This window comes from Podarcis tiliguerta (assembly GCF_965153285.1).
Source record: "Podarcis tiliguerta genome assembly, chromosome: 12".
Classification (NCBI taxonomy): Eukaryota; Metazoa; Chordata; class Lepidosauria; order Squamata; family Lacertidae; genus Podarcis; species Podarcis tiliguerta.
Genome location: NC_139545.1, coordinates 46259672 through 46272810, shown reverse-complemented (window position 1 = coordinate 46272810; position 13139 = coordinate 46259672). Strand labels below are relative to the sequence as shown.

Below are 13139 nucleotides of genomic sequence, written 5' to 3'. Positions count from 1 at the left end.
ATGCCATTCTTATGCATATAAAAGATTGTGCTTTACCTATAGGTGGTCTTCAAGTTCCTTCCATTTCTATTATTTTAGCCTTTGAACTTAAGAGATATTTAGATATTTTGGTTGCTAGCAGACTGGCATCCTCAAGAAAACCTTCATCTTACAGCATTTGAAGCAAGTTTCCAGTGGCTATTTGGGCCTTTACGTTATACTGAAAATCCCAGTTTGTAACACTGTAACTTAATTTCTACTTATTACCTTTTATGAATAATAGGAAAGTCTTTCTCTCAGTACAGAGATTATGAACAATTACATAATTATCCAAGAACAGACACAAAATACAATTACCATGCAACCAAAACAAAGCCAATTATGGAAGAAAGCTATTCAAGTCCTGCCAATGCTTTTCAAAATGTGGATTCCACCCCCCCCCCAAGGGAAAGCATGGAAAATCATAAATTCAGCACCCCACCAATAAATTCCACCAATATGATAACATTCCAGTACCCAATTATTTGAAGGAAAGTGAGAAGGGTAACTTATGCCCTCTACTCTTGTGGAAGAGAGCTACATTATATTATTTGGGATGAAACAGTGAGCCTTGTGCAATATACTAAGTCATTACACAAAAACTAACCACTAAATGAGCTATATATGAGTGATTTAAAGCCGCATCCATCTGCCATTCACAACACTGTATTACAGTATTACAAAGGGGAAGAACCAATTCAGGAAACCCCCAAATTATTACTGCTTTTTGGTGCTTTTTTTAAAAAAAATGGTGCCAGAACTCACCATTAACACCTCCCTTGTTCTCTTAGAATGTCAATGGTGCCCACCTCAGAGGTGCCAGAACTGAGGTCTAGTGAGTTCTGGCTGGGGGGAAAACAACCCTGCTGCTTTTAATTATTCCAGTATCATTCTAAGTTTAAAAAGCCTCTCTAGCCACCATGGCAAACCTGAGTGGCAGACGGCACATGCACCTCACCCAGAATGCCTGGTTCTAGGAAGGATCTCCTCAGTGAGGTGAGGCAAGGAGGAGAAGGTGGAAGAGAAGACATTCTCTCTGCTATTGCCATTGCTAATTTAGTGGGGGGGGGGAACAGGAAGAGGGAGGGGAGAGGAAGAGGAGGTGGTGCTGCCACTGCAAGGAATAGAATGGGAGTGGCAGCAGTGGGGAGATGAAAGGGGAGCAGCGGCAGAGTTGCAGGCTGGCTCAAATGATGCAATTTCTTGTGCTGGGCCTGCACAGTAATGTTAAGGAAAGTGACGTGAAATAACAATTTACCGTCAAACAGAAGCCGCTTGACTGTACTACAAAAAGGCCTTTGTGCAACATAACTAAGGCACAAGGGCCAGGTATGTAATCAAAATAAAACATAATTTGCCAGGGGACCGACAGCACAATCAGCAACGTTGTGTCACCCTCTTAAGCTGCTGCTTCGCCAGATGAGCAACATCTAACTGAAAGGACTGGACCTTGTCGTATTATATTATGTTTTTGTGAAGCAGCTCAAACAGTGGGTGCTGTGGAGTAATTATATTTTTAAGAGGCACCCCTCCTGTAGGCTGACAATTTAAGATGGGCAAGATACTAAGAAAAGCAGAAGAGACACAGAAGGAAGAGATGATAAGAAATATCAGAGGCCTTGGGAGAAGGAATATTCCTTTAGATTGTTCTTTACATATGTGGCAGTAGACAAAAAGCTGCAGAAGTCCTTGCATTCAAGGGGGAAAGGGACGTGAGAAAGAAAGGGTGGATGCATGAAACAGGATAACTAACCCAGAATTTGATCAATGGAACATTATCAGCATAGCAAAGGCAACTAAGCTGGCTAACAGCTTCTGGAACACCTATGGAAACTACGGTTAAGAGCTTTGGTACAAACCAGGGTAATAATCCATCATTTGAAGTTGGCTTTGTAGTTCTGAAGCTGTGGATGAGAAATCAGAGTTGATAAAAAGAATTCCTGATGTGTTTGCTCTCTGGTGTAAAGGGAAGAGTGAAATGAATGCTTGCATGGCTGAAAGGCTTAAGCCAAGATATGACTGTCCAAATCCCCTCACAATGCAGGAAGCAGTTGAAGACTTACAGCACAATCCACCAGGATGAACAAGTTTGGAATATTATTGTCAGTATTATTATTATATTTATATCCCACCTTTCTCCCAGACCAAGACTCAAGGCAGCTTACAGATAAAATTGATGTTGTTTAGTTGTTTAGTCATGTCCAACTCTTTGTGACCCCATGGACCAGAGCATACCAGGCACTCCTGTCCTCCACTGCCTCCCGCAGTTTGGTCAAACTCATGCTGGTAGCTTCGAGAACACTGTCCAACCATCTCGTCCTCTGTCGTCCCCTTCTCCTTGTGCGCTCCATCTTTTCCAGCATCAGGGTCTTTTCCAGGGAGTCTTCTCTTCTCATGAGGGGGCCAAAGTATTGGAGTCTCAGCTTCAGGATCTGTCCTTCCAGTGAGCATTTAGGGTTGATTTCCTTCAGAATGGATGGTTTGATCTTCTTGCAGTCCATGGGACTCTCAAGAGTCTCCTCCAGCACCATAATTCAAAAGCATCAATTCTTTGGTGATCAGCCTTCTTTATGGTCCAGCTCTCACTTCCATACATCACTACTGGGAAAACCATAGCTTTAACTATACGGACCTTTGTTAGCAAGGTGATGTCTCTGCTTTTTAAGATGCTGTCTAGGTTTGTCATTGCTTTTCTCCCAAGAAGCAGGCGTCTTTTAATTTTGTGACTGCTGTCACCATCTGCAGTGATCATGGAGCCCAAGAAAGTAAAATCTCTCACTGCCTCCATTTCTTCCCCTTCTATTTGCCAGGAGGTGATGGGACCAGTGGTCATGATCTTAGTTTTTTTTTTATGTTGAGCTTCAGACCATATTTTGTGCTCTCCTTTTTCACCTTCATTAAGGGATTCTTTAATTCTTCCTCGCTTTCTGCTCCTTCATGGATCACTGCCTTGCCATGGTGAAGGGGCTTGAATAACTCAGAGAAGCTATGACCTATGCCATGCAGGACCACCCAAGATGGACAGGTCATAGTGGAGAGTTTTGACTAAACGTGATCCGCCTGGAGCAGGAACCGGCAAGCCACTCCAGTATCCCTGCCAAGAAAACTCCATGGACAAAAACAACAGATAAAAACAGCTAAAAACATACATTTATTGTTTGGGGGGGTGTCCCCAAGTGTTCGCCACTCCTCTTATTTATTTTATTTAAATATTTTTACCCCACATTTTCATATGAAGTGCTTGGCATACATACAGAATGAAATGCCAACTTTTCTAAGCACCATGGTTGAAAATTAAGGACAGAAAGAAGAACCTGATCAGACCCTTCCAATGGGTGCAGCCTGTCCCTTCAGTAGGGTGGGAGTGATGGTGGCTGATGGAGGACACGGTAAGGAGGGGGAGAAAAGAAGGGGTGCAAGTAGGTGAAGAGGTACAGGGCCAGTGGGATGGAGAGCTGGTTCTAGTTGGCAGCCTAGGGGTAAGCTGGGGGCAGCACCAGCAACAGGGCAGTGCTGCTGGGGGTGAGAAGGTCCACAGCCCCTGGAAGGGCCTATCAGAGGGGGCATCATGCCACTGCTGCACAGGGTGGGCAGCTGGTCCCAGGGCATGAACAAATAACCATAGAAGGCTGAGTCTGGAGACTATGGAGGGCTGGCCACCACAGGGTGGGTCCACCAGGTCCAGTTGACAACTCTTGTAAGGGGAAGGCAAGGAGGAGTCTGGGCTGGAAAAGGAGTCGATCCTGCTGTCCAAGGAAACCCAGGAACAGGGCAAAGATTTGAGGTTTGTGCTCCAGGCTTCAGAGTCTCTTGTGGAGATCTGCAGCGGGTTGCCCATCATAAAGAAGCTTCCCAGGTTTTGCTTGCCGGTCTTTTTCTGGGGGAGGTCTAGAGGTGCTGGAATACATAAGGGGTCGTGTCCTGCTTGAAGGCCTCTTCGCCCTGGAGGAAGATGGGCATGTTCTACAGGTTGAGGGAGCTGGTGGGTGCCAGCTGTACATCTTTCTTCTTCTGTTTCCTCAATAGGGTGGATGGGCCTTGCTCTGCTCAGGGAGCCTCCTGGTCCACTTGCCCAGGGTTGCTGCTGGAAGGAGTGGCAGCATCTGGTGAGGGGTTTGAGATTGGCGGCTTGGGTCCATGTTTAGGAGCAGCATTTGATGGAGGCGAGCCCACTGGCAAGCTCGCTGAGGATCCCAAGAATCCAGGTGTCCAGCGATAGGCTGAGCAGGGGCAATGCTTGTGTAGCTCCCTTATCCTGGATCAGCCAGGAATATACTGGCATAAGTTCCTGAACCTGGCTAAACTGGGGCTCAGGTGAGAGAACTGAAGATGGACACACTTATATTGGCATGAATAGGAACAAGGCAGAGGTGGGATGATGCAAGAAAAAAGCTTAGTCCTATTCCAAACCTGTTTCAGTTCAGTCACATGACTGGAAACCTGGCAGAACTTACACTGGTCAAAAGAGTGGTGCAAGTCTGAAGCTGATGGACTATATGGAATTGGCGGAAATGACTGGCAGAATCCGAGACCAGGGAGAAGAGTCGGTGGAAGAAGATTGGAAAAAATTCAAAGTATATTTACAGAAATACTGCAAAATTAATGAATGTTGGAAGAATGCTGGAATGAAGTTATATGGTTTTAGCAGAGATGTTATAAAGTATTAAGCAAAAATTGATTGTTAATGGGCCAAAGTGGAAAATTTAAAGTTAGATTGTGTTAAGATAAATTATAGAACAAAAAATTGAGAAAGATGGAAAGGATTTGCTGAAATAGCTAATTGAACTAGAATACAAAAAAGGGAGGTGTGAGGAGGTCGATGAAACAAGTAAATGAAAGGTAAAGATATGGAAATAATGGATTTGTTTTTAAATGTTTTTGTTTTTCTTGTTGTTTTGATGTATTGTTTTTTGTTTTTGTTTTTCTTTTTATTTTCGGTGTTGTCAGGGGTTCAGGAGCAGAGTCACAGGAGAGGGAAGAAACGGAGAGCGAGGGGGAGGAGTCGGAAGGAAATGTCAGCGGCGACAGTAGTCCGAGGTCTCTGAGCCTCTCCAGTGACTCGGAGGATTCACAGAAAGGGGCCCCCATGGTCAGGGCAAGGGGAGTGCCCAGGGGGACACCTCGGGAAGGAGGGGACTCAGAGAGTAGCAGCTGGAAATCCGGGCCAGCGTCCCCCCCAGAGTGCAGTAGGGGGGAGGAGTCCAAGGCATCGGGATCAGGGAGCGCGCAGGCAGAGGGAGAACGTGAGGCAGGACTGACCACACCCTCGTCAGGGAGCGAGGAAACGGTCATCCGGAAAGTAAAACGCGCGCGCGCGCCAAGTTCAAATGTACAGGAGGGCGGCAAGGTGGGCAGCCCGGGTAGGGAGCCAGGTCCTAAAGCCCGCCGAAGAGAGGGGGAGGAGTCAGAGGGGTCAAGCTCTGCGTCGGAAGAGTCCAGGAGGAATGAGACCCCGGGGGGTAGTAAGACCCAGAGGAAGAGAGAGAGAAGGAAGAGGTGGAGTATGATTAGAGTATTAAACTGGTGCACAGGGGGTGGAGATCCAGACAGAGCTTCGCCGGTCTAAAGTCCAGACGTAGGGCTGGGACGCTGAGACTTGTAAATGGAGACTATTCTTCAATAAAGACTTTGATACTGTACGATCGGCTAGCGTTGGTCCTTGGTGAGCTGGGACCCGGAGCCAGCTCTGACAGGTGTATTGTTTGTTAAATTTTTTATTGTTTTTTTTCCCTTTTCCTTCCCCCCCCCCCCCCGTAACTATTAAACTTCTAATAAATATTATTTTTTAAAAAACAAAACAAAAGAGTGGTGCAAGTCAAACTCTGTTTTAAAGCTTTGTTATCCCTCTGCCTTACTCAGTCCTATTCAGGCAGCTTTAGCCCTTCTTGCGAACAGAGTTTGGAACAGGGGTAACTTGTGCCAGCTAATTTAAGACTGCTCAGTTCCACCCGTTTCCTATACTTTGGCTTGCTTTGTTCTTAGGATTAGTTTCTGTTAGGTGGTACAGGTTGCACCAAAGGTTACTGGGACAAAGAAGCAAGTAATAGTTGTCTTCCATATATCTATATCTATATCTATATATAAAATCCAGCAGTTACCCTGTCTCCAACCCAGTTCAAAAACTTCCTTGGGTTAGTATGCATAAATGCATTCTCAAAGTTAGGGTTCATAAAGCAACTTGCAAATATTAAAAATAAAAAAACACTTTTTTAAAATTAGGCAAACAGAAGGCTGGTGTTTACAATGAGATATTTTCAGCTCAGAGATTATGGTTGGGAGGATGAGCAGACTTAATTTACATGCAGCTCAGGTTCTGTGTTTTCATGAAAGGATTAAACACTTCTGGCAATTTACTTTTCCTGCTGACCACAGAAACAGGTTTTTGTTCTGAATAAATAAATAAATTTAATAATAATAGAAGACTAAGCTGTGTTTTGTTTCGTTTTTAAGTTTCTCAGGACTTGTACTTACCTTTCGAGTCATGTATACCTTATGGGTTTTATTGGGGAAGAAGTTACTATTTGTAATTCTCTGGTAGCAAAAACATACACAAGTCTTACAATCCTGTTTTCAAAAAGACCACCCAGAATACTTCAGTCTTCCTTTCAATAAAAGTGATCATTTGTGCCCTCCCCACTCCCGGCAGTCCCTTCAATCCACATAATTATGATCTAGTTCCATTGATTTAAATCAGACTAACAGTGCAAACCTGTACATTTTTACTCAGACGTCACCTCAATAAGACTTACTCTGAGATAAGGGTGTACTGTATAGGATTTCCGTCTTAACCACTCACAACTTGTGTGCATGAGTGAAAACAGGATATTACTGTCAAATTAATTTTCTAATATTCGAAGGCAAAAGAATCACAGCAGTGGTAGGTTTGCCTTCTTTACCTTAAAAATATTGGAAGAAAAGCCCTCTTTTGTTATATATGCATTCCTTCAAGCACAAACAATTTTCATAAATATTCGACTCCAGTTACCTTCTGCGCTGTAAGCACTATGTAAGCATGAGAAAACAAATGATTTCCCAGGAAACCACTATTTTAAAAATGGTGTCATATGTAGCTGAGTATTTATTCCAAACACTAGCTCATTTTCCTCCTCTTTTGCGTTCTTGAATTCGCTGCACCAAAATTGAAACCTTACATAGAAAACCATTCTCAGATGCCCACCCATTTCCTTTAACTCCGGGTGACATATTCTCTTTCTCATATGCCAAATGCCAGAGACCTGGGCAGAGTTTTTGAGTCTTCTTTTTCATTATTGCAGATTCATTCCTGCAAATGTCGTTTGCTTGATGAGTTAGAATGTGCGTGTAGCACATCTAAACTTTTATTATAAAATAGATTAATTTAGGTTTGGCTCATGTCAACAGGCACATGCTAAAACATTATCATTATCGATTATTATTATTATTATTAATTTATTTATACCCAGCCTATCTGACTGGGTTTCCCCAGCCACTCTAGGCGGCTTCCAACAAAATATTTAAAATACAATAAAACATCAGACATTAAAAACTTCCCTAAACAGGGCTGCCTTCAGATTATCACTTACATGATTTTAATAACATATTTCAAATCCAAACCAGACTTTTTTGGTCTAGCCACGTTAAACACTTGTAGCAAGGCTTATGAAGTTCTGTCCCGTGGCAGTTTAAAGACCCATAAATTTATTGTGGTACAAACTTCCACAGGTAATGCCTTGTCAGATTCAACCACCAGGCTTCAACGGTTCACCAGATTTCAATGATACACAAAATATTTGAAACATTACATTAATTGATATTGCGATGAATTGTGACTATTGCGCCTCCCAACGCAAACAGGTGCAACTGTATAGCTGTTTCTGCAGGTGCGGAATCTGCTTGACCACGCTGGACAAATGAGCAGCAGCGTTAACTCTGAGAGCACTGACCACCATTTGCAGAAGGAAGGGTAGGGGGACAAATATGGTTTCCAAGAACTGAGGGGGATGCAGGGGGTGACATTCACCTCCAGAACACAGAGGAGGAGGAGGAGGAGTGAGGCCATAATTCCCCTGGTGCTCAGGCAGCTCAATGGACCTTCCTTTATCTGAGGATTCAAGTTTGCAGGTGACATTGATATAGAGGAAGTCAGGCTATGTGGTCCTTAAAAAAAAAAAAAAGTAAGATGTTTACTTCTATGCTAGAGAGGTGAGTTAAAAAAAAATGTTATTGCAACAGCAGAGCATTGCTGTGAATAAATGGAAAGCCTCTTTTAAAAGAGCTACATGAGTGCTTCTGTAGATAAGCATTCTTTCAAGTACTAAAAATACATTGAAGAGCCCACATCAGAAATGTTCCTAGGAATCTGGAGAAGGGATATGTTACCATAAGGCTTCCCATCACAACTGTCAGCTGAAACGTATTAACGTATCTTACTTTTGGAGACTAGTTTCAGCTTTGCCAGTATAAAAGCTTGGTGATATTTTAAAAAAACACAACTTGCCAAACCAATTTGTCCAGAGACGAAAGCAGATGACAACTCTGCAATGCCATCTCCAAGACTCTGAAAAATTACCATATATGTTGGGTATTGAATTGGTGGCACAGCATAGTAGCAGAGCAGCCAGGAGGTAGTGATTGCTTTTAATTAGCTTCACCTGGGTTGGGTAGTCCTAGCCCAGTTGCCTATGTATAGCAGTAGGGTTGGGGTTCTTGTGTGTCTTTCTACTTGTTTGCTGCCATGAATAAAGATGTTACCATACCAGCACTGGCTGGACTCACCAAATAATAATATACATGCAACTTTAAGCAGATGGCAATAGAAAAAAAGTGCCAAAGATAACGTTTTGATTAAAAATAAATGAATTTTCGGGTAACTCAAGCTATTGAGCCATATCACTAATGGGGCTGCCAGAATATCACATCAAAATGTAACAAGCAAGCTAGAAATACAGGTGATATGATCTCCTTTACATTCAAAAATTGCTGCTAAAAATGTGCCCCCGAGCAAGGATTTCCCTCCAAAATACACCAAGTTGGAATAAATAGTGTTTCTAGCACCTGGAATTTTTTCCTCCTTTCCTGCCGCTGTCCATAACGCGACCCTGTTTTTTGTAGCTGGTTGTCTGAGCGAGCGAGTGCAAATTTTCCATGCAACAAGTTGAGCTAGCAATGATCTCTTTTATGTCAGGGAAAGAAGGCACACGTGAAGATTAAATTTGATGTGACCATTTATTAAGAATGTCCATATTCTAACATTAATGCCTATCCTTGTATGATCCTATCTCTTTAATTTCTATAGCACCCCAAATCCTCAGTATATGGTTTCAACATGATATTATGGTGTTCTACTTCTTCAACCTAGACAGCATCTTAAAAAGCAGATACATCACCTTGCCAACAAAGGTCTGTATAGTTAAAGCTATAGTTTTCCCAGTAGTGATGTATGGAAGTGAGAGCTGAACCATGAAGAAGGCTGATCGCCAAAGAATTGATGCTTTTGAATTATGGTGCTGGAGGAGACTCTTGAGAGTCCCATGGACTGCAAGAAGATCAAACCTCTCCATTCTTAAGGAAATCAGCCCTGAGTGCTCACTGGAAGGACAGATCCTGAAGCTGAGGCTCCAATACTTTGGCCACCTCATGAGAAGAGAAGACTCCCTGGAAAAGACCCTGATGTTGGGAAAGATGGAGGGCACAAGGAGAAGGGAACGACAGAGGATGAGATGGTTAGATAGTGTTTTCGAAGCTACCAGCATGAGTTTGACCAAACTGCGGAAGGCAGTGGAAGACAGAAGTGCCTGGCATGCTCTGGTCCATGGGGTCACAAAGAGTCCGACACGACTAAACGACTAAACAACAACAACTTCTTCAACATGATGCGATGTTCTACGAAGGTAAGTTTAGGTGCAAGAACAAAGCTTTGATATAGCTTGTGGTTAGTGAAGAGAGAACTTAACCATAAGCCTGGGTTTGGATGCCACACCAAGCCAAACCTTGGCTTAGCTCAGCACACACAGGAGTAAAAGGGCTACGGAGCATTGAATTGGCTGCAAACTTCTCTCCAGGAGGCCACACTTTCATGCACTCCTGCATGGCTTACCATGACAACACGTGAACTGGATCACTGTAACTTGGCTCTGCTCAATTCAGTCATGCCAACTGGTAGCTAATACATACCGCCAATGCTAATTTGTTCAGTAGCGGAATGAAGAGACTGTGTTCTTTAACAAGCCATTGTGGACCTGTGGACTTGCATAACACAGCTACACATGTTTACTCAAAAGCACGTCCCACTGAGTTCAATGGGACTTAGCTGCTACCTAAGGGGAGATAGGATTGTAGTCAAGCCAAGCAATCCTAAATCCCAGCTGGGAGCCACAGGATGACACTTGCATCCAAATCCTTGCCATCTTATACTGGCCAGGATGGAACTGGGGCAGGGAGGGGCATATTTTCTGCTTTTTTTGTTGTTGTTGTTGCTCCAAGCTGGTACAGTCAAGGTGTCATGACTCAAGAGTCCAGCAGCAGCCAGAGCCAGAAGCAGCAGATTTTGCAGCTTAGGCAACAGAGGGCCTGAGCCTGCTGCTGAAGATCAGGAAACAACTGAGGCTGAGGAACATAGTCTCCAGAAGAAGGTCACCAGAGCCTGGATCCTCACAGGCAAACCTCCCTCTCAGGAGCCAAAACCTTCCCTCGGTACGTCACCAGTACAGTAGTGCAGAAACTAGGGAATAGAGGAGTGGTGGCCATCTTAGGCCAGAGGGTTGGCCCGTTAAGACTCTATAGTTAGTCATAAGGGGGCACAGGCTGAGAGAGTCTGAGAGCAGGAGCTTCAGGAAGTTCTATTTGCTGCCATACTCTGTTGGAACAAGTTGCTTACTTGAAGCTATCTGTAGTCCAGTCTTGCCTCCTTGTCTGTAGGATTTGGCATAGGGCCATGACATGATTAGGATAGATCAGTTCATGCAAGCTACAACTTCTATTTCCTCTTGCCATGTATCGCTGTGGCCAGATTAGACAACTCCAGGAACAGGTGTGGCTGGCACACTAGTTTTCAATGTGCAAACACATTCCTGGCCAAAACCTAAGCATCTAGACTCAGGGCTTAATCCAGGAGTACACTCAAGGAGCAAACCTGAGTTTTCAGGGGGAGTGTAACACACACATGCCCTCCGGCACAGGCTGAATCCTTATTCCCTATCCTTTCAATGTGATAGAACTGTGAATCAATTATATAATGGGGAATGGGGTTTAAATGAGACATGTCCAGGGCCATAGGTGCCAACTACCTGGGTGCCCGGGCACCCACAAAATTCCCCATGAAGGGGCCAGGCACCCACAAAATTCAGTGCCAGGGCCATGCACACTGCATGGCACCCATGTCCACAGGCACCCACAGTTGCGGAGCCAAGTTGGCACTCCTGTCCAGGGCAGCTCTTCAATCTTTGGTGAAAGATATCATTCCTATGGAGAAGGCTGTGCTCGGAGGAGCTCCCTAGAGGTGTACCTTCAGAGAACCTTCCCAGCCTTTGAAGAGGGCACCATGTAGAACCAGCTCTCAGATACCTACGGGAATTCCTCAAACAGGAAATGAGCCCAATAGCCTTCTCTCATTTGTGTTCAGAGGCATATTGCCTGTGGCAGTGGAAATAGCATTACCATGATAACCATCAACCACTGATAGTCCAATCCTCCATGAATTTGTATCATCCTATTTCAAAGTCATCTAAGTGGACAGCAAAATCCATTACGGTGGCCCTTGCTTCTACCATCTTCAGCGGTACGAAATACTTTTGGTTCCTGGAAGTTCCACACTTTCTCACTTTCTTTCCTCATACCTAGAGAACTGTCTCCCAGAACTTCTTGAAATCGTCATTTTTCTCTCTTTCTCCCTTCAAGTCCTCCTTTCATCATTATCCTTTAGTCATCACCCCCAATTGAAAATACATGTCACTACATTAGTACCTGTTCATCCCACTTGACTCCCCCAATACTCCACACCTTTCTCTGTTGCTTTCTTCTTCCAATATTAAACTGTAGATTGCATGTTCTTTGAGCCAGTGATGCTTTTTTATACTTAAGATAAAGCATACCCAAATATTAGGATGGTGACTCACATTTAGGACCTTTTCAGTTGTGGCACCCCATCTTTTGAATACTCTCCCTAGGAAAACATTGCCTGGCATCAACCTGAAGTAAGGACTTTACTTACCCAGGCCATTTAGGTAGTCTGTCTTGTTATTTTTATTCCATTGTGGATTTATTCCAGCTTTTAGCTTTAAGGATTTATTTTGCTTTTAAAATCTGTTTGATGTTGCTTTTTTTTTAAAAAAAAATAATTCTTAGTCACTCTGGGAACATTTTTTAGATTGAAAACGCAGGTCCTAAATATTCCAAATGAATAAAATGTTGCTGTATAAGAATCGTATGCACCAATGGCACTATAAAAACAAATAATATGTTTGTTGGTATAATAAGTAGTTACTTATGCATGTCTGAATGCATTAAAAATTCAACATTCAGTTCCAAGAGATATTTTGAAACAAGAAAATGGAAAAGCAACAACATAAACTTGATAGTTTGAAGGCGAGGCATCAGTGCCTTGCATCTGTTTTCTGCTCTTCAAATGTGGTGGCATTTACTTTGGTTATATTCAGTCAGATGTTTCAGAAAGATATTTATTTTCAAGGTAGAAATACTTATTGGCACCGCTACATTTCTCCCATTATCAACACTTTATTAACAGAGAAAAATACCCTGGTGCCGATTTTGCCCATGTCCTAGTGATAATGTTCTATAATCTCTTAAAATAATATTTTAAAACTATTTCCACCACAGCATGACAAACTCAGAACTAGTTAAGCAAGCTTAGGCACAGTCATAAATGGAGCCCACTCCTTTTTAAAATAGTGAAATACTTTTAAATCACAGCAAAGTGCTTGTTTTCCTGGTTCTTTCTCCTTTTCAAACGCACTGCTGGGATTTCAAATTATTTCCCTGTTTTAAAAGGGAGTGGGCTCCATTTATGATCGCCCCCACGGTTGCCTAACTAGTTCTGAGTTTGCTTTTTAATTCAAGGGCAGGTTTGTTCTTTAAATTGACTTTAGTGCTTGCACAAATCAATCTAGAGTGTGCAGGCTGACCTT

General features: G+C 43.2%; 1 protein-coding gene across 1 annotated transcript in view; it reads right to left on the bottom strand.

The window, feature by feature from the left end:
* Positions 1–13139, bottom strand: part of PTPRN2 (protein tyrosine phosphatase receptor type N2) — a 607197-nt gene that overhangs the window by 590197 nt on the left and 3861 nt on the right. The window lies entirely within an intron of this gene.